We start from the raw sequence: 25,063 nt of genomic DNA, 5'->3' as shown, positions 1-25,063 counted from the left end.
ATAAAAACCACAGATTGCTGCAGAAATGTGGAGAACCAAATTTTTGAGAAATTGAAAGACCCCAAATTGACAGATCTTTCCATCCTTAGTACTTACTCTGAAACTGTCCAAAATGGCACCTGTCACATGGACCTGAGAGGTGCAGCCTGCTGCCAAAAGCTCCACATGGTCATATAAGTCAGTCCATTCCTAAGGAGGAGAAAGGAAAGCATAATCTGAAACACAACATTTATTTTACCACAAAATCCAGAAATTAGAATCAGAAGTATTTGCGTTGAGAATCAAGAGCACAACCTCCTCTGGGATTTTTTTTTCTGTATAAACTCCATTCAGATGAATGAGAGTCATGCAGTATATCCTGACCCTCCCCTCACACAGCCCTGTAGCCAGCCTTCCGTGTTGTGTAAAGGTCTATGTAAAGGTCAAAGTTAACAGGCAATTTAGTATGAAATTAATACCAGGAATTAAATGACTGGCATATTTTTTGTTTCATAAGAAAAAAGGATGTTAAGGAACAATGGGATACCAAAAGGTGTCAAACAAACAAAATACTTCATGCTATACCTAAGAAGTTAAAAACTAGTGTGGAGCTTGTTTTCTCAAAAATTCAGTTTTAATTCCTCCCCCAATTTTAATATTTATTGAAAGTTTGACAAAATTACAAACCAAAAAATTCAGCTTTAATCTTGTATCATGACAACATAAATACAAACAAACAAAACCAGGTTTAGAAACAGAGTAAGAACCTATTACAATGCAACCATAGTCAAGCATTTAGGGAGAGTGATGCTGAGAACAATATACATAACTTTCTTGTTGAAGTCAATGAGACTGAGTCCTTAACTTAACTGCATAATGAGCTTCCTTTTGCAAACTTATAAAAATGCTTGATAAACATGCAAGAAAGCTTTCTGAATGGTATGTTCACAATAATCCTTTATGGAGAGAAAATATATACGCTAGGGTGTACTTGCTAACTCCTCCTTAAAGTTCATCCTTCTAGTCTTGTTCCTGACCTTTAGATTTTCCTTCCTGCTGGACAATCAAGGGAAAACTTTTTAACTGGCTGCTATATCAAGGACTAACCAAGCAACTGGAAACTAATTGTGGAAAGCAATTGGATTTTTTTTACTGGTTTCTGGGTTGATTTTTCTGTCCAGAAACCCTGAAAAGGCCTCATGCTAAGTAGCACACATTGGGAAAATCAGAAATCAGGCCTGAGTTACAGCTTGGATGGCCTGCCAGCCAGCTAACTATAGTATGCACTGCAGGGTTTCTATTCCTCTAGAGCTGTTTTCATCCTTTGCTGTCAAGTACTCAAGAAAAAGAATAAAAAATAGCCACTATGATTGTGGGGATTGTGAGTGCTTTAAAAGAGTAAAGGGTAACTTAGGGTAGTAGTAGTAGTACTGCCTTCAAGTCGATTCCGACTTATGGCAACCCTATGAATAGGGTTTTCATGAGGCTGAGAGGCAGTGACTGGCCCAAGGTCACCCAGTGAGCTTCATGGCTATGTGGGGATTCGAACCCTGGTCTCCCAGGTCATAGTCCAACACCTTAACCACTACGCCACACTGGCTCTCAACTTAGGGTAGAGTGCAGGATACCGAATAATGGGCTCAAGCTACAGGAAGCCAGATTTTGGCTGAACATTATCTCTGTATTTCACCCGTTAGCAATAAACACCCAATCCTGCTCAACTCATTATAATAACTACAAAATAAACTAACTCTTACTTCTTACTGCAGGCAAACACACATGCTTCTTTATTGCTGGCTGGGTAGAGAACACAACTGAAACTGAAACGCAGAGCAAAAGGAAAGTCCAAGGGTGGAGTCTAACTCTAGCCCATAATACAAAGTTCTAATATTTAACTCTTCAATGGTCATGTTACTATACAGGCAGTTTTTTTCAAGATCACTTAAGAAATTATAGGGTGATTGTGATCATGAAAATCTACCTTCAGTTAGGGAAAATCTTGAGTGAGCTGCCTTTGGGGGGCTGTTCCAGATGAGGCTTTTGTTGTATACTAATTTTTTCAAAGGGTCCTACTCTTAAATTGCTACTGATCTTAAAACAAGCTATCATTCTTTAAATGAAAGTTGTCATTGTCTGTCATGTCACAAATTAAAAAGTAATCCCCCCCCCCAATCCCAGGGGAGTGTCCCCATTTACCCCTCCCCACTACAAGGCTGCCTCACAGTAAGACCACACCCTTTTTTGAGTCTCTATCGGAAGGAGCACCACCGTGTTGTTGCACATCTTCCCTTCATTTCAAGGGAGTCCATGCAAGAGAACATCTTAGTGGAGAACTTCTCAAAGCCATTTACTGTCAAGGTAACTGAGTTTGAGGCAAGCTGCAGCTACTTTAAGGGCCTGTTTGACATGCATTTCAGCTACACTGGAATGAACTGAAGCTAACGGGGGTGGTGGTGAGGGAAGCAAAGGAAGCGACTTACATTTCTAGCTTGACTGACACAGTTCCACCCAGTGCAAGTCGGCTTCATCTATTCTCGTTACTGAAAAAAGTTGGCCCTAGCTGATGGAGCCACATTTAATTAATAACCCTTCACTCTTGTTGAGTCACAGCTCCCTGAATGGTATGCTCATGAACTGATGAGGCTGTAAATGTTGCCTGATATTTATTTATTTATTTTATTGCACTTGTATACCGCCCCATAGCCAAAGCTCTCTGGGCAGTTTACAACAATCAAAAACATTAAAACAAATATACAATTTAAAACACAAATTTTAAAATTTAAAACAATATGCTAAAATGCCTGGGAGAAGAGGAAAGTCTTGACCTGGTGCCGAAAAGATAACCGTGTTAAATTTATTTATTTATTTATTGCATTTGGGCAATATTTATGATATCCTTCCAATCAGACACAATTAGTCTCCCTCACACTTTATTTATTAACTGGTGGAAGTGATTGAGCAAACTGGCCGCCCAGTGGGAGAAACAGCAAACTGGCCCTTGATCTTCACTCCCTGAATAAGTAGCATGCTATGGAATGGAACTGGTTGAATATGGTCTGTGTAATGTGAGTAGGAACTCAAGTGAATTAGATATAGTTGTATGGGGGAATCAGTTGGGAGAGGGACCAGTAGGAAAACGAAAGCAGAGCTCTTGGTTATGCTGCAACAGACTGTTCAATAAAGTTTGTTCCTTCTACACAGAGTTTGGAGTTCATTTCAACACTTGCAAATATTACAGTCTGGATCCCCTATTACTCAAAGGTAGGGATGGGGGAGAGAGTCAATTCAGTTTGCATCTAAAGCCAAATCTGTAAAATCCACACTTTCTGAAACTGTGTGACAACTGAAACATTTTTCAAAAATCACACTTCTCTGAATTTTTTGATGCAGTTCTCCAACCAGCTGCTATTTGCACAAATGTGTATATTATGGGAAACTGTGCATAAAAATGAATGTATTAGTGAAAACAACATACAGAAATGCATTATATTAGGAAAGGTTACTTGCAAAAATGTGTACATTAGTCAAAACTGCATACAAAAATGTGTTTATTAGGAGAAATTTGTACAAAAATGCTGAAGAACTTTCATGATATTTTAAAAAACCCACAAATTGCTACAGAAATGTGGAGAACTGAATTTAAGACTGGAAAAATGAGAAACTGAGAAAAGTGAAATTGACAGATCTTTCCATCATATTCAAAGGTGATCTACTGCCCAAGCTGCAAAGGATGTTCCCAACAATAAACATTTTAAAAATCACATCTACATCTCCCGTTTGCAGAGGAGAAAAGGGTGAACTATGCATGATCTTCTGTCATGTATGAACAAAACAATTACTTTCCTGACCATACCAAGCCTCTATCTAGTCTAGCACTGTGTTTCCAACAAGAGTCACAGAGATGACTCTGGGAAGCTTACAAACAGGGCAAGAGCATCAAGGTTTTCCCCTGATCCCCAATGCTCAGACTGCCTCTGGAACCTGAGGTTTTATTTAACGATGAGAGCTAATAGCTGTTGATAATTTTATCCTTCTTCATGCATTAGTCTAATTTTTACAGGTGATTATGCATTATGTGTAGCACCTAGACACAGTGGTCCTGATCCAGTTCTTGTGTGTAATGACTAGTGTCCCTGGATGGGGATGCCTATTCTCAACTACTTTTCCTCCCAAAGAAGCCTAGTGTGGCAATTGAGGGTTGCAATTGTGATGGGGAAACTGATTCAGGTGCATGTATACTTGCTATTCCCTTTGGTGGACTGGAGCATGAACGAGCTGTTTGTGTAGCATGTTGGATGGCCTTGTATGCTGCTGTTAGGCTCCTCATCTTGGCGATCACTCGTGACCGAGTAGGATTGTCTTCCAAAATATAGTCTTTAACAATGGATCCGTCTGAATCTGTATCCACCGCCGATGTACCAGTCCATGACTAGGGGCTTCTGGATTTCACAGTCCTGCCCCCATCGCCATTTGCCAATCGCCATGGGACTTTTGTAATGGAAGACGCCTATGCATGAATTTGTTTTATGTGGGGAGATCGGTGCACCACGATCAACACACAATCTTGACAGAAAAAGGCTTTAATCCAATGGCATGGGTACCATGACGATTGGAAGTCCTTTATCTGCTACAGCCTTCATCCGCCTTCACAGCTGTTGTAACATACACATTGTTATCCTCTGCCTGTTCTGCTGTTGAGGACATTCTTGGATCGTTCTTTGTCTGGTTCTTCTCCCTTGACCTTACAGCCATGAGTGACCCTGCTGGGAGTAAATGACTCCCAACGGCATCGCTCACAGGGTTCATTGGAACATGCAAGCCCACTCACCACTACGAGGTGACGATCCAGCGAGGCACACTGGCACCGAATCCTCCAATTTACCTATAGACCTGAACCTGTAAGCTTTTAGTTAGGTATCAGTCCTATCTAATCTGGATGATGCATGTCAGCCTGAAAAGAGGTTAACAGGCAGGTTGAATGTTGGTTGCATTCTGACAAGGACCTATGATTCTATATAACATATTACCGCACTGGTAGAACAGGACCTAGCAATAGCATGATGGAATTTCACAGAAGCCTGGCTGCATCCAAACAATTCATCATAGGATGATACATCATAGGAGGCACCTTCAAGATGTCTTTATGAACAACAGATGTCTGACATCTGTTCCACTTTCTGGTACACAACACCAGATGTGGTGGTTGCACGTAAGTAGTCATCTGTCTCACTCTGGATGTTGTCCAGTCACCTTGGTCACTATGCTTCTGAACTGCGTTTCAGCGAGGATTTATTCTACAGGAAGCAATTCACAGAAGCAAATGGTGCAGCAGCATACATAAGTTCTCTGTAACTCAAAAAGGATTTTTAGGGCTGGAAAAGGTATACAATAGGGCAACCCAAAATGGCCAAAGGTATAGAGCAACACTTCTATGGAACAAGATTAAAACATTTGGGGCTTTTTAGTTTAGAGAAAAAGGGGAGTAAGGGGGGGACATAACAGAGGTGTAAAAATTGTGTATAGTGTGGAGAAGATAGAGAAAAGTTTTTCTCCCTTTCATTACTAGAATCCAGTGAATCAAATGAAGCTGAACAGTGGGAGATTCAGAATCGGGTAGGGAGAGTAATTCCTTCATACAGTGCATAATTAAACTATGGGATTTGCTACCACAAGATGTGATGATGTCCATCACCTTAGATGCCTCTAAAAGGGGGATTAATTGACAGATTCATGGAAGATAAAGCTATCAATGGCTACTACTCACTAGGCTGTACAGCAGTGATTCTCAAATAGTGTGCCCAGGCACACTGGTGCGCCCTAAGAGGTGGCTAGGTGTGCCTCAAATATTATGAAAGTATATTTTAAAAATGAGAAGAAACCCATTTGTATAGGGTAATAGTTTTCTATAGTTTGTTATTTTTATTCATAGTTTAAAATATATTAATATATTTTTAATTTTGTACACGAAGTGCACCAGAAACTTTTTATATGTTTTACAGTGTGCCGCAAACCAAAAACGTTTGAGAACCACTGCTCTACAGGATCAGATGCAACATGCCTCTGGGTACAGGTTGCTGGGGGAGCAACAGTGAAAGAGGGCGATTGCCAACATTTTGCCCTCAGGTGTCCTGATTTGAAGGCATCTGGTTGGCCACTGTTGGAAAGAAGATGCTGGACTCAACGGGACTTTGCTCTGGTCCACCTGTAGAGCTCTTACATTATTTCAGCTTGCTCTTGTACTCTTCGGCAGCACATGGATAAAAGATCCATCCACACATGCATTTTGCTTTCATTTCCAATTCTGTTCCCACAATGATTTCAAGATGAAATAGATCAGGCCAAGAGACCATCCAACTGAGCAATCTATTTCTTGCTGTGGCCACAAAGGTTCCTCAGGAAACTTACAAAGTAGGGCATAATGGAGATTGTGTTCCCTGTTGCTTGTCTCCAGCAGCTCGTACTCAGCATGATGCTGTGTCTGGGGAATATGTTAAGCTATTGTGGTTAATAGGTCAATCCTTCTTAATTTGTTCAATTAAAAAATATGTCTAAGCCAGTAATCTTTGCCACATCTTGTGGTAATGAGTTCCCTAAGCAAATTACAAATGGTGTGAATAAGGGAGCAATCCTATATGATAACTAGTGTAGTGCACTTTCTTTGCTACTGCTGGAGACTGAAGGAAGTTCATGGGCAAAGAGGAAGATCCACCACCAGAGGCCTCCCCAGTATGGTGACGGAAAGCTCCACAGCTATTGCTGCTGTGCAAGTGGTGCTCTGCTGGCAGTTGGGGGAGAAGTGGGGCATGACAGGGGTGTGTGTGTGTGTATGTGTGAAGTCCATGGATCTACAGGATTGTAAGTTCCCTCAGTCTCTCAACCCCCCCCCCCCAAAAAAAACCCATGCGCAAGTTATGCTAGCCTGGGACCCTGCACAGCAAATTCTTTCCCACTGGAGTTCATGGAAGAAAGGTTAAATTGGGGCTGAGTGGGAAATAAAGCCCTTCAGCCTCCCACACTGCCTGTAGTGAGCCAGCAGGGCATTGGATGTGGTGGTTACCCTTCTGAACCCACTGGTAATCAGCTTCATTGGGTGACTCCCAAATTCTACAAAGGGGGAAAATGTCTCTTTTTCTACACTATTCACACCTTTATAAACCTCTCCCAGAGATGAAAGCTACATCGAATGTATTGTTTTGTGCTTCCCCCTCTCCAGGGCTTTCTTTTATAGTGCAAAGCACCTCAGGGTGACTTTAGAATGAGCAAAGGACTGGTGGGAGGAAAAGGGGCTTTTTAACCCTTTTGTTATTAGCTATTCATCCAATCAAAAGCCACAGCTACTGTGCACTATAGAAAAAAATCCTGAGGAAAACAACCACAGAACTACCGGTAAGCTGTTGTCCCACCCTCAGCCTGCAATCCTATATACCAGGGCTGGTGTATATGAGTGAGTGTGTGTGCCTGTCTAGCTGGCCCTCAGTACTCATCCCAGCCCATGCCCCTCACCAGCCCAGCTCCATGCCCTCCTTGAGTGCTATTGCCTGGCTGGAGCATGTTCTTGAATGGTGATATCCCCTCTTGCTTATCTGGATGGAGTGTGGAAAGAAGACATTTATATGTGTGTAGAAATCTCTGCTTTTGTGTGGCTGCTAGCTGGAATGTAGCCTACAACACAAATGTCACATCTGTTGTGCCACCAACGTTTTGCTTCTGGCTCCTCTCACCCACTGGAAAGGTGGCCACCAGGGAATCTGGTCCTTAGGCTACCTCCCTTTGCTATACACACTTACCTGAGAGTAAGTGGCATTGAACTCATTGGGACTTGTATGTGAGTAGAGATGCATAGGATTGCACTGTCTTTGTCCTAAGCTAAAAAGTTTCATATGTGTTAGGGTTACCAGGTCTCTGGTTTTTGCCCAGAGACTCCTGATTTTTGGGGTCCTCTCTGGGTGAGTCACCCCAATCTCTGGACTCTCAGCTTCCATTTTTAAAAAATTAAGTTTCTAGGTAGTCTGGTTCAAGAGATATAAACCAAAACCTCAGCCACCATGCCCCACAACTTCCGTTAAATGAGCTCGTAGCTGGCTGCTCTAACCGCACCCTTTCAGTTTGTAGCCAATAAGTGAAGTCAGGCTTGTGATTGACAAGGGATTTGTTGATCTCCAGGCAATAGCTAGAACCCATTCCAAGGTCAGAAAATTGTTGTCTTTTCCTGGTTTATAGCTTTCTCTGTGTGTGCAGTTCAGGAGATGCAGGACAAAAAATCACAGCAGGATCTTGGTAGGCAATTGTTTACTGTAAACAATTTCAGTTACACATGCAGGGTTTTTAAAATTACTTGCAAAAATAGCATATTATAAATTTGATCTTTCAAATAATTTTTGAACAGAAATTTAAAAGAAGTGTACATGCAACTTGTTTAAATTTTCCTGGGCTGTTGAAGATAGCAGTTTATTGGTCTAATTCATAGCCTGTTTTGAAAACCTTCTCAATATGAAGCTTTAATCCTATACTTGCTTTTCTGGGAGTAACGTTACAATGCTAATCCCACACACCAGAAGTAAACTACAGTAAATTCAATAGGACTTACTTTTGAGTAGACATGGTTAGGATGGTGCTGTAAATCAATGGGACTTTTGAGTGAACATAACAAAGGATTGTATTAGTGTTGCAATCTTTCTCTCCCCCACAAACCCTAATTTTTTTAAGCAATTAGGCAGGGTTTACCTAGGTGTCACTGATTTTATTTTTTTTAAAGTCTTCTGCAATAACCAACTGGTTTTGACAATAAACTATTATATGGGGTGTATGTATTTTTACATCTCCAATGTGTGTGTATATGGAATCTTTCCAACAACCCTGTGAGGTGGGGTTGGAAACTAAGGCAGCTCACAATAAGAAATAAATCCATTTAAAATCCATAACCATAAAAATAAGTATGAAACAGTTGCAAAACAGCTTAAAGTGGCGTGATTCTGAATTTTGGGTTGGATGAGTGAAGTTCCTTATCACTTGAGGTTGCAGTCCTGTGCACACTTCCCTGCTTGAGTAAGCCCCATTGAATACATTGGGACATACATAGGATTGTACTGTAAATATATTTACAGGTTGTGTAAATAATAAACATCTTTGACAGTCATGCTTATATAAATATTTCTTCATACTATGGCCTGATAAGTATCTGATTTCACACTATAGTTGTACATTATTATTTCCTCTACATTTTAAGTGTGCCCTTCCTTGGGGTGGTCATGGTCACCCTCTGTTGTTTTCTCTCTGAGGGGTAGATTAGGCTGAGAAATCGTGAGTAGCCTATGGTCACCCAGGAAACTGTGTAGCTCATTTCCATTTAAAACAATTAATTAAAACGATTTACATGCAGGCAAAGTTTACTAAGTAGATCCACATAATACATTTAAAGCACATCCAACTCTCATTTAAAGCATATGACTTCCCCAAAAAATCCTGGGACGTGTAGTACCCCCTCACAATTATATTCCCACTACCCTTAACAAATTACAGTTCCAATGATTTTGTAGGGATTTATGTGCTTCAAATGAGTGTTGAATGTGTTTTAAATGCATGGTGTGGACCTGCCCTAGGTATTAGTGAATTGAAAAGAACCATTTTAAAATATACCTTTTTAAACAGTGGAAGGGCTATAGCTCAGTAGTAGGGCACATGCTTTGCATGCAAAGGTCCAAATCCAATCCCTGGAAAAGACTATTGCCTGGAATTCTGGACAGCCAATGCTAGTCTGTGTGACCAGTACTGAGCTAGGTGGTACCAAATGGCCTGAGTCTGTATAAGGCAGATTCCTTTGTTCCTAGAACAGGAAAAAGACCCAAGGACCACAGTGACTCTGAAATTTATTTATGTGTTTTATTTACAACATTTATATACAGTTTTATTGTATAAAAACCCTCAAAGTGGTTTACAGAAGGAAATAAAACAATAAAATTATTGGCAAAAACAATTAAAGACAGGTATTTCAAAACTTTCAAAATAACTTTTCTCTTTGTCAATTATTACTCACTGGAATTGGATTGGCTGTTAAAGTGAGTTTATAGCAGTCCACAGGGTAGGCAGGAAAAGGTAGAGAATCTTCTTAACTCCTTGTCATTTCTCAAAACTCTCTCTGCAGTGAAGGGTCAAGTCTATAAGGAAGCAGCCGTGTTAAAAGGCAGGCAGGGCATTCCAGGCAGAGGGCTTCCAACCCTGCTTTGATATGGATATCTTTACAGACGATCCCTAGTCAAACCTTACCAACAGCACGATCTTAACCATATCTACTCAGAAGTAAGTCCTGTTGAGTTCTGTGGGGCTTAGTCCCTTAGTAAGTGTGTTTAGAATTGCAGCTTTCAGGTGCATCCATCTTTATTCCTGAGTGCTCCCATCTAACATCTGCATAACACTAGGCTCCCTTTTTTCTACAATGGCCTTCTGGTGACTGGCCTGGCCTGAGGGCACTTAAACACTTCTTTCCAGAAGCAGGTAGGCTAGATTAAATGTTCCCTACCCAGGCTCCCTACGCAGGTGAGAAGAAATGATCCCGTCACTTCAGCTGGACCTGAGAACACCCTCATTTAGCTACGATTTTTATCTTAATTTCTAGTCAGATAATTTTTTTTGTTTGAGTGGTATGCTCCAAGCTACTGTGGTTGATGCTTAATGTATCATGCTTAATGACATCACTAGGGCCTATCCCTATGACATCACTAGAGGCCGCCTCTGAAATCTCAGGGTTTCGGATGCTTCTGACTTGGCAACCCTAATATGTGTTAGTTTTTTTTAATAGAGGATGTGCCTCAATGACTTGATAATTTACTTCTCTCATCTGTGGAGGCCCCAGGAAGCTCAGACTAGTCCTTTAAAATGGCTAGATTTCTCCTGAGTACACCAATAAGGACAAGGAAGTAAGATGAGGTAGTTTTGTGACTGATTCAAAAGAAGGAATAACTTTACCGTGACTCTCCTTTTTCACTTCCAGTCATAATGCTTTTTGGAGCAACTTGTCAGTTGATGTCAATTGAGGAGGAACAACTTTTTTTTAATGCACATCCCCTAATTGTATTTGAATTGCATTTGGTTTATTATTAAAAATAAAATAATTTTTAAAGCATACAACAATTGAGTAGAAAACAAACCCAAAATAAGCCCTCTGTTTATCATTCATTATAACTCCTTAAGCCCTGCACCTGTCCTTCTGGAATCTTGCAGGTTACTTGCCTAGAGGCACATCTACATCTACAGTATATGATGTTGAGGTTTTAAACTGTAGCTGTTGAGGTTGTAAAAAGGGCTAGTTGCACAAAACCCTTTGCACCTATTTTTCTGAAACCTGGCAGGCTCCATGCACTCAGAAGGGCTTACTGTGCCTGCACATTCAACCCATTCCATCTAAAACCAAAAATGTTATTGTCATTTGTTTATTTTCCCATTATAATCAATAGGGAGGCACAAAGATGTGGATTTTCTGAAGTAAGATTCTGATTCAGACCTGAGGCAAAATGGGCAATCTCTGAAGTGGTGAGAGCTAAATCAGGCTTTTTTTTCTCAAGCACCGAAGTAGTCTCAGCCAAATCTTATGTTTGGTGCATATCTCTAATATTTGTAGTGTGCTTTTTTTTAAACCAACATTGCGTTTTAGAGCCTTTTTCATTAGAATATGGTCTAAATCTCTCTAATTTTCAAAGGAACATTTGTTCTGTTCCAATCCAATTTTATTTCATGATCATTTCAAGTTTAAGATAGGAATGTAAGAATTGTTGAGATGGATGAGATCAAAGCCCATCTATTCCAGCAAATAAAATATATTTTTGCTTAGGTCTGCATTACACAGACTAAAACTGGTTTAATAATCATTCCTTCTCCCAAAGGATCCCTAAGCTGTGATGGGTTTTTAAATAGAATTCTCAGCAAACTACAATTCCCAGGATCCTTGGGGGGAGGGCAAAGCCATGACAGTTCTTGGTATCAGTTTTATAGCATAGATCAGGGGTGGCCAAACCACGGCTCGCGATCCACATGTGGCTCTTTGACATATAACGTGTGGCTCCCAGACCAGTGCTGATGTTGCAGGCAAAATGCAAAATGATTTAAAGAATTCCCTTGCATTCAGCTTTGCTCTTGACGAATCTACAGATTTTGAAAACATTTGGTATATATATGACATGTGTACTTTGTGATTATTGAAACTAATATAAATTAACAGTTTAAAAACTACATACATGAATAAATATTATTACGTACATATATTTCTCAATATTTATATAAAATGTTTGTAACAAAATGTGCATGTAACAATAAAAACGTGTGTGTAATATTTGTTCATGTCTTGCGGCTCTCAAACATCTGAAGTTTATCGTATGTGGCTCTTACGTGGAGCATGTTTGGCCACCCCTGGCATAGATACACCTGCCTGCAACTCCCTGGTGGTCTGTTCTGACTGCCTCCATCCCTGAGAGCCATGCACTGGGACTCCCACGACTGTCACTGGGTTACTTATAGTTAGCTGCTTCTCCTATCCACCAGCATCAGGCGTAATCTGCAACCTCAGAAGACTGTCCTTTCCTTTTCCCAGTCCTCTTGGTTCAATCAGTAATACTGGAACTGACAGAAAGAGGAGCAATTAGGATGCCCCCCTTTTGGCTGCCATGGCAACTTAAGTCCCCATCTCTCTTGCAAAGTTTAAGTCCCAAAATTAGCTCCCAGTGAATGAGAGGCCACTTCCTCCAAGAAACCAGAGCCCAGGTATCGCAAGACAATTCTATTCTTATCTTCCCTTCCAAGTGAGGAGGTGACCTGCAGAAGAAGCTTTGCACTGACAGTAGAGTCTTTTCCTTTTTAATTTCTGGTACTTTTCCCATCTTGGCAGCCTAGGATTCTCTCACAGCCCTGACCTCTGAAATGGAAAGTCTTCCTGCTCCCAAGAGAATTCCCTTTTGTCACTACAGACCTCCTTAGACCGTGATGTCATGGGAGGAGGTCTGAGAGTAGAAGCATCTTCATCCTATCACTACTGAATGAACAGCCTCACCTTTGCAGGGTTTACTGCTAGAAATTTAGGCGATTACACATATGAACAATGAAAGAACAGAGCCATTATTCTGTACATGTGAAATTCCAAAAAATTAAGTGGGAATTTAATATAGGGTGCTGAACTTGGATTTATGGAAAAGCATTCTTTCATCTTTTAATTCAATTTTTTTAAAATCACATCCTCTTGCCACCATTCTTACAAATAAGTCTACAAAATTTATTAACACATTGTTCTGTCTTAACTACTTTGCCTGTTTCCCATATATGTTAGGTGGTACATCAGTGGCCTGAAAAAATAACAACAAAATGAAATATCTATCAAAGCTTCTCTGTCTGGTCACCTGGAGGCAGTTTTAACATTCCACAGGTGATGAGATGAATACAAGTGTGCCTTAACAATACAAGCATTCCATAAAGAAAAACAATAATTTGCAAACATAATTTAAAATGTCTTAAAACTTCTACCATCCCAAATATGTATGTGATCAGTTTAAAGACGTATGATGTATGTACCGTACTCTCGTAAGCGAGTCTAACTATTCTGAGAATTGATTATTTTTCTAGACCTTTACCAGTAATTGTCAAGCAAATGTCAAAGGATTCCAGATGAATTACTAATGCCATGTAATGAATGCTGCTCCCCTCCCTGCCTACATTATTATTATTGTTGTTGTCTTTATTTATACCCCGCCATTTTTCCAAAACTGGAACTCATGGCGGCTTCCAGATAAAAAATACATATAATTAAAAACATACAAAATCTACATTAAAATAAGATTAAACTATTTCCAGTGTTAAAACCATACACACATACTACCCACTCTTACAACTTCAGCAAATTGCTACCCTGCATGGTTGGGGAAACTTAAGCTGTGAACACACTAGTTGCCAGAGCAAAGCATTTCCATTGGCAACACCTGGAGGGGGAACTGGTTGATCTGCTGATCAGTTGCAAAATCTCTTTGAAGCTGAATTTTAAAAAACAAAACAAAACTCACTCGAGACGCTCCCACCAGGTTTTACAGTAAAAGGGGGTGAGGTTTGACTAGCATCATGTGCCCCCATTTTCAGAAAAGAGAGGTGGGGGAGACACACTGAAACTGATAGAATGAGTGTATCCTTATTTAAAATATGCCAGCATAGTGAACTCTGGTGACCATAAAAAAGTGATGCTCAAAAGCTCACCTCTAGCACCAGCTTAGTGCGTCTCTACCCAAACACTTACTTTTTTCACCCCAGTCCTTGCCACTTAAGCTCTCCCAACTGTCCCACCTTCCAATTCCATTGGCAATTCTTTCCTACAAGAATGCTTTGTAAATGCTTTTAAAATAATGCTTATTTAGCTTATCTTAGGCTGCAGACACACTAGTTGCTTCAAAGGCAGCCAGACCGTTTTCTCTGGCAGTGTTTTGAAGCAGCTCTCTGCCTTCGGCTTGACACAACTCCCTTTCCTACTGCTGATAAGGGCCTCCCATAGCAAAGCATTGGGCCAATCACTGTGTCTGCCTGAGCCTACACCAAAGCATTTTCTTTTCTTTTTTTTATTAATAATTTTTATTCAAATTTTTCAAAAAACAAAACAAAGTAAAAAAAACATAACAATACCACAACAAAAAATAAAAAATAAAATAGTTGACTTCCGATTTGTCGCAGATCAGCTATAAGTATACAATATACATCAAACCTGTCCCTTAATATATACATACAGAATCCCTTTTCTCCATAGGCTGTCTTAATTAATCATCAAATCCCAATATCATCATTTTATTTTGATCTTTCAACAAAAAGTCTAAGAGAGGCTTCCATTCCTTAAGAAATGTATCCATCGATTTTTCTCTAAGTAAACATGTCAATTTATCCATTTCTACTAAGTCCATTAATTTCAATAGCCATTCTTCCATTGTTGGTGTTGATTCCATTTTCCACTTTTGTGCATATAATAATCTTGCTGCCGTAATCATATGTAATATTATTCTTCCATATTTCTTTTCTATTTGTTTATCCATAAAACCCAATAAAAAAAATTCTGGTTTTGATTGAATATTTATCTTTAGAATTTTTTGCATCTTCCTACCTATCTGTGCCCAAAATAATTTTGCCTTTTTACACAGCCACCACATATGATAAAATGATCCTTCTTGTTGTTTACATTTCCAACAAACATTAGAAACATTACTATACATTTTTGACAACTTTTCTGGAGTCATATACCAACGGTACATCATTTTATAAAAATTTTCTTTAAGATTATAGCATAGTGTAAATTTCAAGCCTTTTTTCCACATATTTTCCCATTGATCCATTTGTATGTTATAACCAAAATTTTTTGCCCACTTTACCATACACTCTTTTACTTGTTCTTCCTCCATATCCATTTTCAATGAGTTTATACATTTTCGCAATTATATTTTCATCATTTGTACACAATCCTATTTCAAAATCAGATTTACTTATTTCAAACCCATACATTTTCTTATCTATTTTATATCTTTCTAACAATTGTAAATAGGCAAACCATTGAAAACTATATCCTTCCTTTGTCAGTTGTTCTCTCTCTTTCATTATATATTCTCCATGTACATTTTCTAATAGTTCTTGATAAGTTAACCATTTCTCTTTTCCAGCCATTTCTCTTCTGTAAAACGCTTCTTGACTTGAGACACATAATGGTATTTTCGAATAAAACCTTGGTTTATATCTATTCCATATTTTCAACAGAGGACGTCTTATAAAATGATTGTTAAAGTCTACATTTACTTTTGCTTTGTCGTACCATAGATATCCATGCCATCCCCACTTCAAATTATGGCCCTCCAAATCCAATAATCTTTTATTCCTCAATAAGATCCATTCCTTTATCCAGACTAGACAGCAGGCAGCAAAATAAAGTCTCAGATTTGGTAATCCCAGTCCTCCTCTTTCTTTGGCATCTTGTAGTAGTTTAAATTTAACTCTTGGTTTTTTTCCTTGCCATACAAATTTAGAGATATCTTTTTGCCATTGTTTAAAAGGTAAATCAGAGGATATTACAGGTATTGTTTGAAACAGAAACTTCATTCTCGGTAATACATTCATTTTTATCACAGATATTCTACCCATTAATGACAGTTGTAGTTTATCCCATTTTAGCAAGTCTTTCTTAATCTCTGTCCATAATTTTTCATAATTATTATGAAACAACTTTGAATTTTTGTTTGTCATAATGATACCTAAATATTTCAACTTTTTCTCTATTGTAAAATCTGTCTTGTCCATTAACTCTTTCTGTTCCCTTAAAGTTAAATTTTTCACCAACATCTTTGTTTTTTGGTTGTTGATCTTAAATCCTGCTAACGATCCAAATTCTTTTAATTTGTCCATCAATACATTAATTCCTTCCAGAGGGTTTTCTAGTACAATTATCAAATCATCAGCAAATGCTCTCAATTTATATTCTTCTTTTTTTATCTTTAATCCCGAAATTCTTTTATCTTGCCTTATATCTCTAAGCAGCACTTCTAAGACCAGAATAAATAAAAGGGGAGATAAAGGACATCCCTGTCTTGTACCCTTTTGTATTTCACATGAATCCATTAAATCTCCATTAACAATTATCTGAGCCTTCTGAGATGTATAAATCGATCTAATCCATTTTATAAAATTATCTCCAAAATCCATTTGCTCCAAAACCTGAAACATAAATTTCCAATTCAAATTATCAAATGCTTTTTCAGCATCTAAAAAAATCAAAGCTGCTTGTTTATCATTTCGTTGTTCTAAATATTCCAAGACATTCAAGACATTCCTGACGTTGTCACGTAATTGTCTTTTAGGTAAAAACCCTGATTGATCTTCCTGAATAAATTGTTGCAATATTATTTTCAATCTTTCTGCCAAGATCGTTGTAAAAATTTTATAGTCGTTATTCAATAGAGATATTGGTCGATAATTTTTTGTTTTAGTTAAATCTTGCTCCTCTTTAGGTATTAATGTTATATTAGCATTTTTCCAACTATCCGGTATCTTTCCCTCTTGCAGAGTAAGATTCATTGTAGACTGTAAAGGTAGTAAGAGTTCTTCCTCCAAACATTTATAATACATTGCAGATAACCCATCTGGTCCTGGTGCCTTTCCTAATTTAATTTTGTTTATAGCTTCAGATATCTCTCTTGACGTAATAGGGCCATTAATAGCTTGTCTCTGAAAATCTGTAATTTTAGGTAAATTCTGTTTAGATATATACTCTTCTATTTTTTCAGATGGAATTTCCTGACATTTGTACAATGTTGAGTAATATTGATGAAAAATCTTTTTGATTTTTACATTATCTGTCAACGTCTCTTCTCCTTCTTGTATCTTCAAAATAATATTTTTTTGACGTTCTTTTCTTAATTTATATGCTAACCATTTCCCAGGTTTATTTGCAAATTCAAAAGTCCTTTGTTTAGCAAAATTTAGTTTTCTTTCAATTTCTCTAACTGTCAGCATTGATACTTGCTTCTGTAACATTTTAATTTGATTTACAATAGAAACTTTAGTTGGATTCTTTTTCAATTCTTCCTCTTTTTGTTTTATTTCTTCCAAAATTAATTGCATTTTCTGTTGTTTCTTTTTTTTTAATTCAGAGTTACATTTAATAAAATATCCCCTCATAAATGCCTTACTTGTATCCCAAACGATATTTTCACTTGTTCCTTTATGTAAATTATGTTCAAAAAACTCTTTTAATTTCTTCTTACATTTTTGTACTACTTTGTCATTCTGTAATAAAGATTCATTTAGTCTCCATCTAAATCCAAGATTTTTTTTAAAAAAAATTAATATCACAGGATTATGATCCGAAAAAGTTTTTGGTAATATATCCATTTTAAAAGTATCCTTCGCTAAAATTTTAGACATCCAAATCATATCAATCCTCGAGAATGTTTTGTGTCTTTCTGAAAAATAAGTAAATCCCTTTGCATTATCATTTATATATCTCCAGGTATCCACCAATTCTAAATGTTCCATCAGTTCAAAGCAAATCTTTGTTAATTTACCCTGTGTCTCTTTGATATTTTTTTCAGAAAGCCTATCAATTTTTGGTGAGATTACCCCATTCCAATCACCCATGACACACCAATGATCATATGAAAACTCTGACAATTTTTCCATAAGTCCTGTGTAAAACCTTGTTTTATCTTCATTGGGGGCATAAATACCCACTATCAAAATGTTTGTACCCTGTAGAGTAATTTCAACCCCCACAAATCTACCACTATCATCCAGTAATACCAATTTAGGAAGCAATTGTGGGTTAATGTAGAGAACAACTCCATTTTTTTTTTTTGGTCCAGCCGAAATAAATTCTTCACCCAAATTTTTACAAATCAAATATTTGGAATCTTTCTTCTTAATATGAGTTTCTTGTAAACAAATTATATCCAATTTTAGTTTTTTCAAATAATGAAACACTTTCTTTCTCTTCTGCGCCGTGTTGGCTCCATTTATATTCCAAGTTAGATATTTGTAATCCATCTTTAAGCGTGTATTTTAAAATGTGCCTGATGCTCCTTTTAATCCATCATCTTCCTTCCCTTCCTACACCAAAGCATTTTCATTGGACACACCTGGAATGACAATGGGATCCATGACCAATCCATTTTGAATCTGTGTGAAGCTGACTTCAAGGTAAAAGATGCTGGAGCAGCAAGTTCCAAGGTTTTGAAGTAAAAGGGGGCAGAGCTTTATTAGTTTTGTGTGTCTCTGGCTTCGGAAAACAGAGCTGGAGACGCACTGAAGACAATCATGCATCTCTACCCTTAGTGTGAATGTTAGCGATGGGGAACATGTGACCCTCCAGACGTTGTTGGACTCTTATTAGCTTCAGGCAGCATGGTTTATGGTCATGGATTATGGAAGCTGTAGTCTAACAACATTTGAAGGGCCACAGGTTCCCTGCCTCTGCTGTAAATACTCATGTGGACTCTGAGCCCAGATTCACAAGCTGCTTGGTTTCAGCATGACCAGGACCCTTGGGATTGTGTCACACTAGGCAGCTGCCTCAGCTGCCTCCATGGTTGAGTCAGCCCTGTGGTACCAAATTTAAGGCACTGGGGAAATCTGAAAGGGTATCTATGATAAGGGAAGCAAAGGCATCAGATAAGGCAGCAATTGGGTGAGAACGTGCTAAATCATCCCTTTGGTTAATCACACTGAAAGGGCTTCATTCCCCTCTTGCCTGAGCCTCAATGAAACCTTGGCCCTGAGATATGCTCTGAAGATGATGGCACAGTCACAGCTGGACCCATTCAGAGCCAGTCTGAAATGGAATGCATTTGGGCAAAAGTACATCATTGGCACTCACAGCTGCCTTGGGCTGCAGCCAATGCTTTCATTACCTCTTTCGCTTTTTTAAAAGCACTTCTCCAAATGTCTTCCTCCTCTTCTCTGCAAAGCGGAAGAGATTATTCTGGCTACAGTTAGTCAAGGACAGATTTGGAGTAATTATGCCCAAGGCCTCCACATTCAAAACACCTGCTACAAGTCCAGCGTTCAGCTCTTAGCAAGGCAAGCAGACAGGGAGGCAAGCCATATTTTGTTCTGAAACAGGCTTTGTGATGCTAGAAGGAAATGGCACATATTAAAAAACCTGTTGTTAAAATAGGGCAACTGGCTGCAGTTGCACTAGTTTACAGGTGGAAACCATCCAACTATACCAGGGTTCATAGTTCCCCTATGGTAGTTGAGGGCCTTTCTGCATGGTCAATGTAAAGATGCCCCAATTGTATTCTTTCTCAAATTGAATTTCAGTGCTGTTGGCACAAGAGATTGCTAAGAGTATCCCGGTTAAAGGAGTTCAGGTCCGGTAGACATTCAGACGTGTTAATAGGTTTAAGAGTCTTTATTCCAAAAGACATACAGCTACAAGAATCACTAGCTCCAAAAACAACCCCCACACTTGCTTTCGGTTTGCCGAGCGCTTTTATCTCATTCCGTGCCCTTGCTCAGCAACATCTGCAGTTTGGCCTTGGCACGAACACATCGCTGGCTTAACCCCACAATTACCTGTTTAACTGTCCTTGTGGAAATACATTGCTTCTGAGCATACAACAGCCCCCACCCCACAAGACAGTGTGGATCCTCCCTAATATCCCCCAGTCTCAAAAAGGCGCGGCCCAACACTAGTGTGATTAGATCTATACCCACTGTGCTAGGTAAAGGGAGACACAATCGTCAAAACAGTTCTTGACTTCAAATTAGCTCTCGCCCATCTCGCTGCTTAGCCACGCTAACTCGAGTGCATTTAAAAAAAGAAATATGGTACTGTGAAAATAAACTAACACATTCAGACTACTCAGTTTTATTTTTTAATGCAAGATCAGTTAACAACAAGACTGCCATTATCTATGACCTTATTAAAGACGAACATGCTGATCTCGTATGCATAACTGAAACCTGGCTGGAAGATGCAGGGGGTGTTAATCTAAATTGCCTCTGCCCCCCCAAGATATTCTGCCTTCCATCAATCTAGATTAGATAATCGTGGAGGGGGTGTAGCCATTATTCACCGCAAAGCTATTTCTCTATCTAGGCTATCATCTCAGTACCACCCTGGTTTCGAATCTCTCGGTTTAAAATTTAATCACCAGAATTCCACTGTAATCCTATTAATCTATCGTTCACCTCACTATTCAACTACCTCCCTATCTGAACTACTTGACCTAATTTCAGGATTGATGCTGGAATCCCCGAATCTTCTAGTGTTAGGAGATTTCAACATCCATGCAGAATCTTTCTCCCTAAGATCAACAAAGGACTTCATGACTTCGATGTCAACTCTGGGGTTCCAACAATTAGTACGGACCCCAACTCACACAGCTGGCCACACCCTTGACCTTATTTTTCAGCCAGTTTCAGATACGAACGACTTTCAAATTGATGATATTGTCACTTCCTCATTGTTTTGGTCTGACCACTACTTGATCCAATTTAAGTTATCATTTATGCCGTCTCCAGCTAAGGCACCGCCTCCTATCAAATTATATCGCCCCAGAAGATTATTAGACCAAGATGTATTCTTATCCAGACTCAAAGACTACCCCGATGTTCATTCGGGAGAACCAATTGACATTCTTACCAACATCTGGAATAATAGGTTGTCTGAAACAATAGATACAATTGCCCCTCTCCGTCCATTGAAAATGGCCAGACCTAAACCTGCTTCCTGGTTCTCAATAGAACTGTTAAAAATGAAGCGTGTTTATTGGCAATTAGAGCGTCGTTGGCAAAAGACAAAGGATCCACTTGATCGGGTTGCTGTCAAAAAATTCGTTAAAACTTATACCTCAGCTAGACATGCAGCCCAAAGATCCTTTTACTCAACGGAAATTGCTTTAGCGAATAATCAACCAAAAGAACTTTATCGCATAGTGAATAATCTCCTGCATCTGCCACAATCCGCTTCGCATACAACTCATTCTCAGGCTCGCTGCCAAGAATTTGCAACATTCTTTGAGGCTAAAATTGATCAGATTCGTTCTATCTTAGATCATACCACCACAACAGACGAAAATAATACTACATCTGAAACTCATGACTCCTCTCTTTTTTCTACCTTTCAATTTGTTTTCCCTGAAGACATCTCCCAATCTCTGAAGGGTATGAATCCCACTACTTGCCCACTCGATCCATGCCCTTCCTGGCTCATAAAAATATCTAGAGCTGAATTAGCTAACTGGCTCAGTGTAATTGTCAACTCCTCCCTCCAACAAGGCTATTTACCTGAATGTCTGAAGGTAGCTATTATTACCCCATTATTAAAAAAACCTTCTCTTGATTCCGCACTGTTAAATAATTTCCGTCCAGTATCCAATCTGCCTTTTTTGAGCAAAGTCATCGAAAGAGCTGTAGCCACTCAATTACAAACATTTCTAGACTCCACCTGCGGCTTCGATCCCTTTCAATCTGGCTTTAGGCCAAATCACGGAACTGAGACAGCTTTAGTTGCTCTAATGGACGATCTGCGGCTAGAACTAGATAAGGGTAATTTATCCCTGCTAGTTCTATTAGATCTATCTGCCACTTTTGATACTATCGATCATGACATCCTTTTAGATCGCCTATATCAAATAGGATTTAGAAGTATAGTCTTACAGTGGCTCCGCTCCTTCTTAGAGGGCAGGACTCAGAGAGTTGCCCTTGGGGATTATCATTCCACACCCTGGCCTCTACGGGTTGGCGTCCCACAAGGCTCTGTCCTGTCCCCAATGTTGTTTAACATTTATCTAAGACCTTTAGGTAAGATTATTCAGGAATTTGGAATTCATTATCTCCAATATGCGGACGATACTCAGCTGTATTGCTCTTTTCCACTGAATGCAAAAGATGCTGTCTATCCCCTTAATCAATGTCTTGTGGCAGTACAAAACTGGATGAACAGGAACAAACTAAAGTTCAATCCAGAAAAAACAGAGGTCATTCTCATCGGAAAAAGTCCTCCACAAGAATTAGGCAATTTACCTTCACTAGATGGAGTTCTCCTTCCCCTAAAGACTCAAGTCCGTAGCTTGGGCATAATTTTGGATTCAGCTCTGACCTTAGAACCCCAGATTATGGCTGTTTCTAGAACGGCTTTTGCTAAATTAAAACTTGTTCGTCAAATTCGACCGTTTCTGGGAATGTCTGATTTAAGAAAAGTTACTCAAGCACTAGTGACCTCGCGATTAGACTATTGTAATTCCCTATACATTGGACTACCTGCAAAATCGCTCTGACCTCTTAAATTAGTTCAAAGAGCAGCAGCAAGAATGATCACTAGAACCAGTCCGTGGGTCCACACCATGCCCCTTCTTTATCATCTACATTGGCTCCCCATCGAATTCCGGCACCAGTTCAAGATTCTGGTTCTAACATTTAAAGCCCGACACGGATTAGCACCGATATATCTGACTAATCGTCTTTCTGAATTCCAGTCTTCCCGTCCTACCAGATCGACCACCGAATCTACTCTGATTGTTCCATCAACATTTACCATCCGACACACGGCTATCAGAAATAAGACTTTCTCGGTTGCCACTCCCTCCTTATGGAACCAGCTTCCGCCCGAGATACGACTTTCCACTTCTATCATCGATTTCCGGCGCCGGATAAAAACATTTTTATTTTACCAAGCTTTTAACATCTGATTGAAAATGTTGTAGAAAATTGTTTTAGTAGATATACTTTTATATTTTTTAATTGCGTTATTTAGTATTTTGTATTGGACTATGCCTTACTGTTCTCCGCTCTGAATTCTAAATTTTTCGAACTAGAGCGGAATATAAATCCATTAAATAAATAAATAATAAATAAACATTTTTACATTACATCACATTTCATTTCATTTCATTTCAGTTCGTTTCAATTTCAGCAGTTTACACACACTCAGTTTCTTTATTTAGGATACATAAACAGATTAACGGACATTCATCTGCCTTTCTTTTCTTATCTGTCTGTTGGCCCCAAATGAGTTTATTCAGAGCCTCTTGCAATGGAATCTGAATCTCATTTCCTTCTGTGCCTCTATCTACTGAACTAGTACTTGGCAGGCTTAAATCATCTTCTTCCTTTTTAATCTCCGGTGGTGTGTGTTGAATCGGTGAACCGTTTAAGAAAACCAATGTGTTTTGTTCCCACTCTTGTTCTGGAACCTCTATGCTTGTGCTCAGCACAACCTGCCTTTGCTCAGGCACCCACACTCTGTAAAATGCATTCTCAATTCCAAGAACATTTCCTTTCTGAGCTCTTGGGGCTAACTTTCCATGTCGTTTCCCTTTATCTATGTGCACCCAGCACTTTGCCCCAAATTGTTTAATGTGAGCCACCCTTGGCTTCTTCCCTGTAAGCTTCTCATATGGAGATACACCAAGGGTTCTAAGTATCAACCTGTTCTGGATGTAAGCAGCATATATGATGCATTCTCTCCAGAATGCGTTTGTCAGTTCAGAATCCCCCAGCATTGCTCTCGTGGCCTCCTGAAGGGACCTGTTTTTCCTCTCAGCCACCCCGGCAGTAAAGGTTTGCTCTATTCCTTTACTTTCTAGGTATTCTTTTAATGCTTTTCCAGTGAACTCACCCCCCTGATCTGAGAGTATTCTCCTAATGGTGACACCATGTTGCACTTTCACTTTCTCAATGAACAAACGCAGTTTCTTCTCTGCCTCGTCTTTGCTCTTAAGCAAATAAACATTGCAATACCTCGTAAAGTCATCAACAATCACCATAAAGTATTTCGCACCTCCTTTTGAACTTTGAAATGGTCCTGACAAGTCTACATGTATTAATTGGTATGGTGTGTCAGTGCTACACTCCGCCTCTCTGTTCTTTGGTGCTACAGTGTCTTTAGCTTTGTGACATGCTTCGCAATCCACAAATTGCCCACACTCCTGTATTTTCAAATCTTCACTATGTGCTGGAGTTTTCATAATGGTTTCATAATTAGCATGCCCTAGATTCCTGTGCCATGTGTGCACACAACTCTCATGTGTTTGCCTGTTTGCTTTTAGTGCTGCGCACCCTGCATGTTTGGTTTGAATCACATATTGAGCGTCTTTAAGGCACCCCTCCATATAGACCTCATTGTTCTTAATCACTTTACATTTCCCTTTGTCAAATAATACAGAATAACCCATTTCATTCAGTTTCTTGACAGATAGTATATTACAATCCAATTGCGGAACAAACAATACATCTGTAATTATTGTTTTCAGCAAACCTACTTTCAATGTAGCCCTAGCCATCACGTCTCTTCTTGATCCATCCGCCAATATCACAGTCTCTGACACGGATCTTGATGTATGAAACAGTTCTGGATCTTTTATTAAACAATGAGACGCTCCCGAATCACAAATCCACTCACACGGTTCTGATTTATAAGCTCTTTCACTCACCAGTTTAACGCTAGATTGCTGCCAGCCTCGTCTGCCACGCTTGGCTGCACAGTCTCGTTGTAAGTGCGTTGTAGCTCCACAGGAATAATATGCTTTCTGCCCATTCACTGTGTCTTTGAAGTTCTGCTTCTTGCTTCTTTCTTGCTCCGTCTTTGCTG

This window comes from Rhineura floridana, chromosome 6 (genome assembly GCF_030035675.1).
Source record: "Rhineura floridana isolate rRhiFlo1 chromosome 6, rRhiFlo1.hap2, whole genome shotgun sequence".
NCBI lineage: Eukaryota > Metazoa > Chordata > Lepidosauria > Squamata > Rhineuridae > Rhineura > Rhineura floridana.
Note: the sequence above shows the minus strand (reverse complement) of the source record.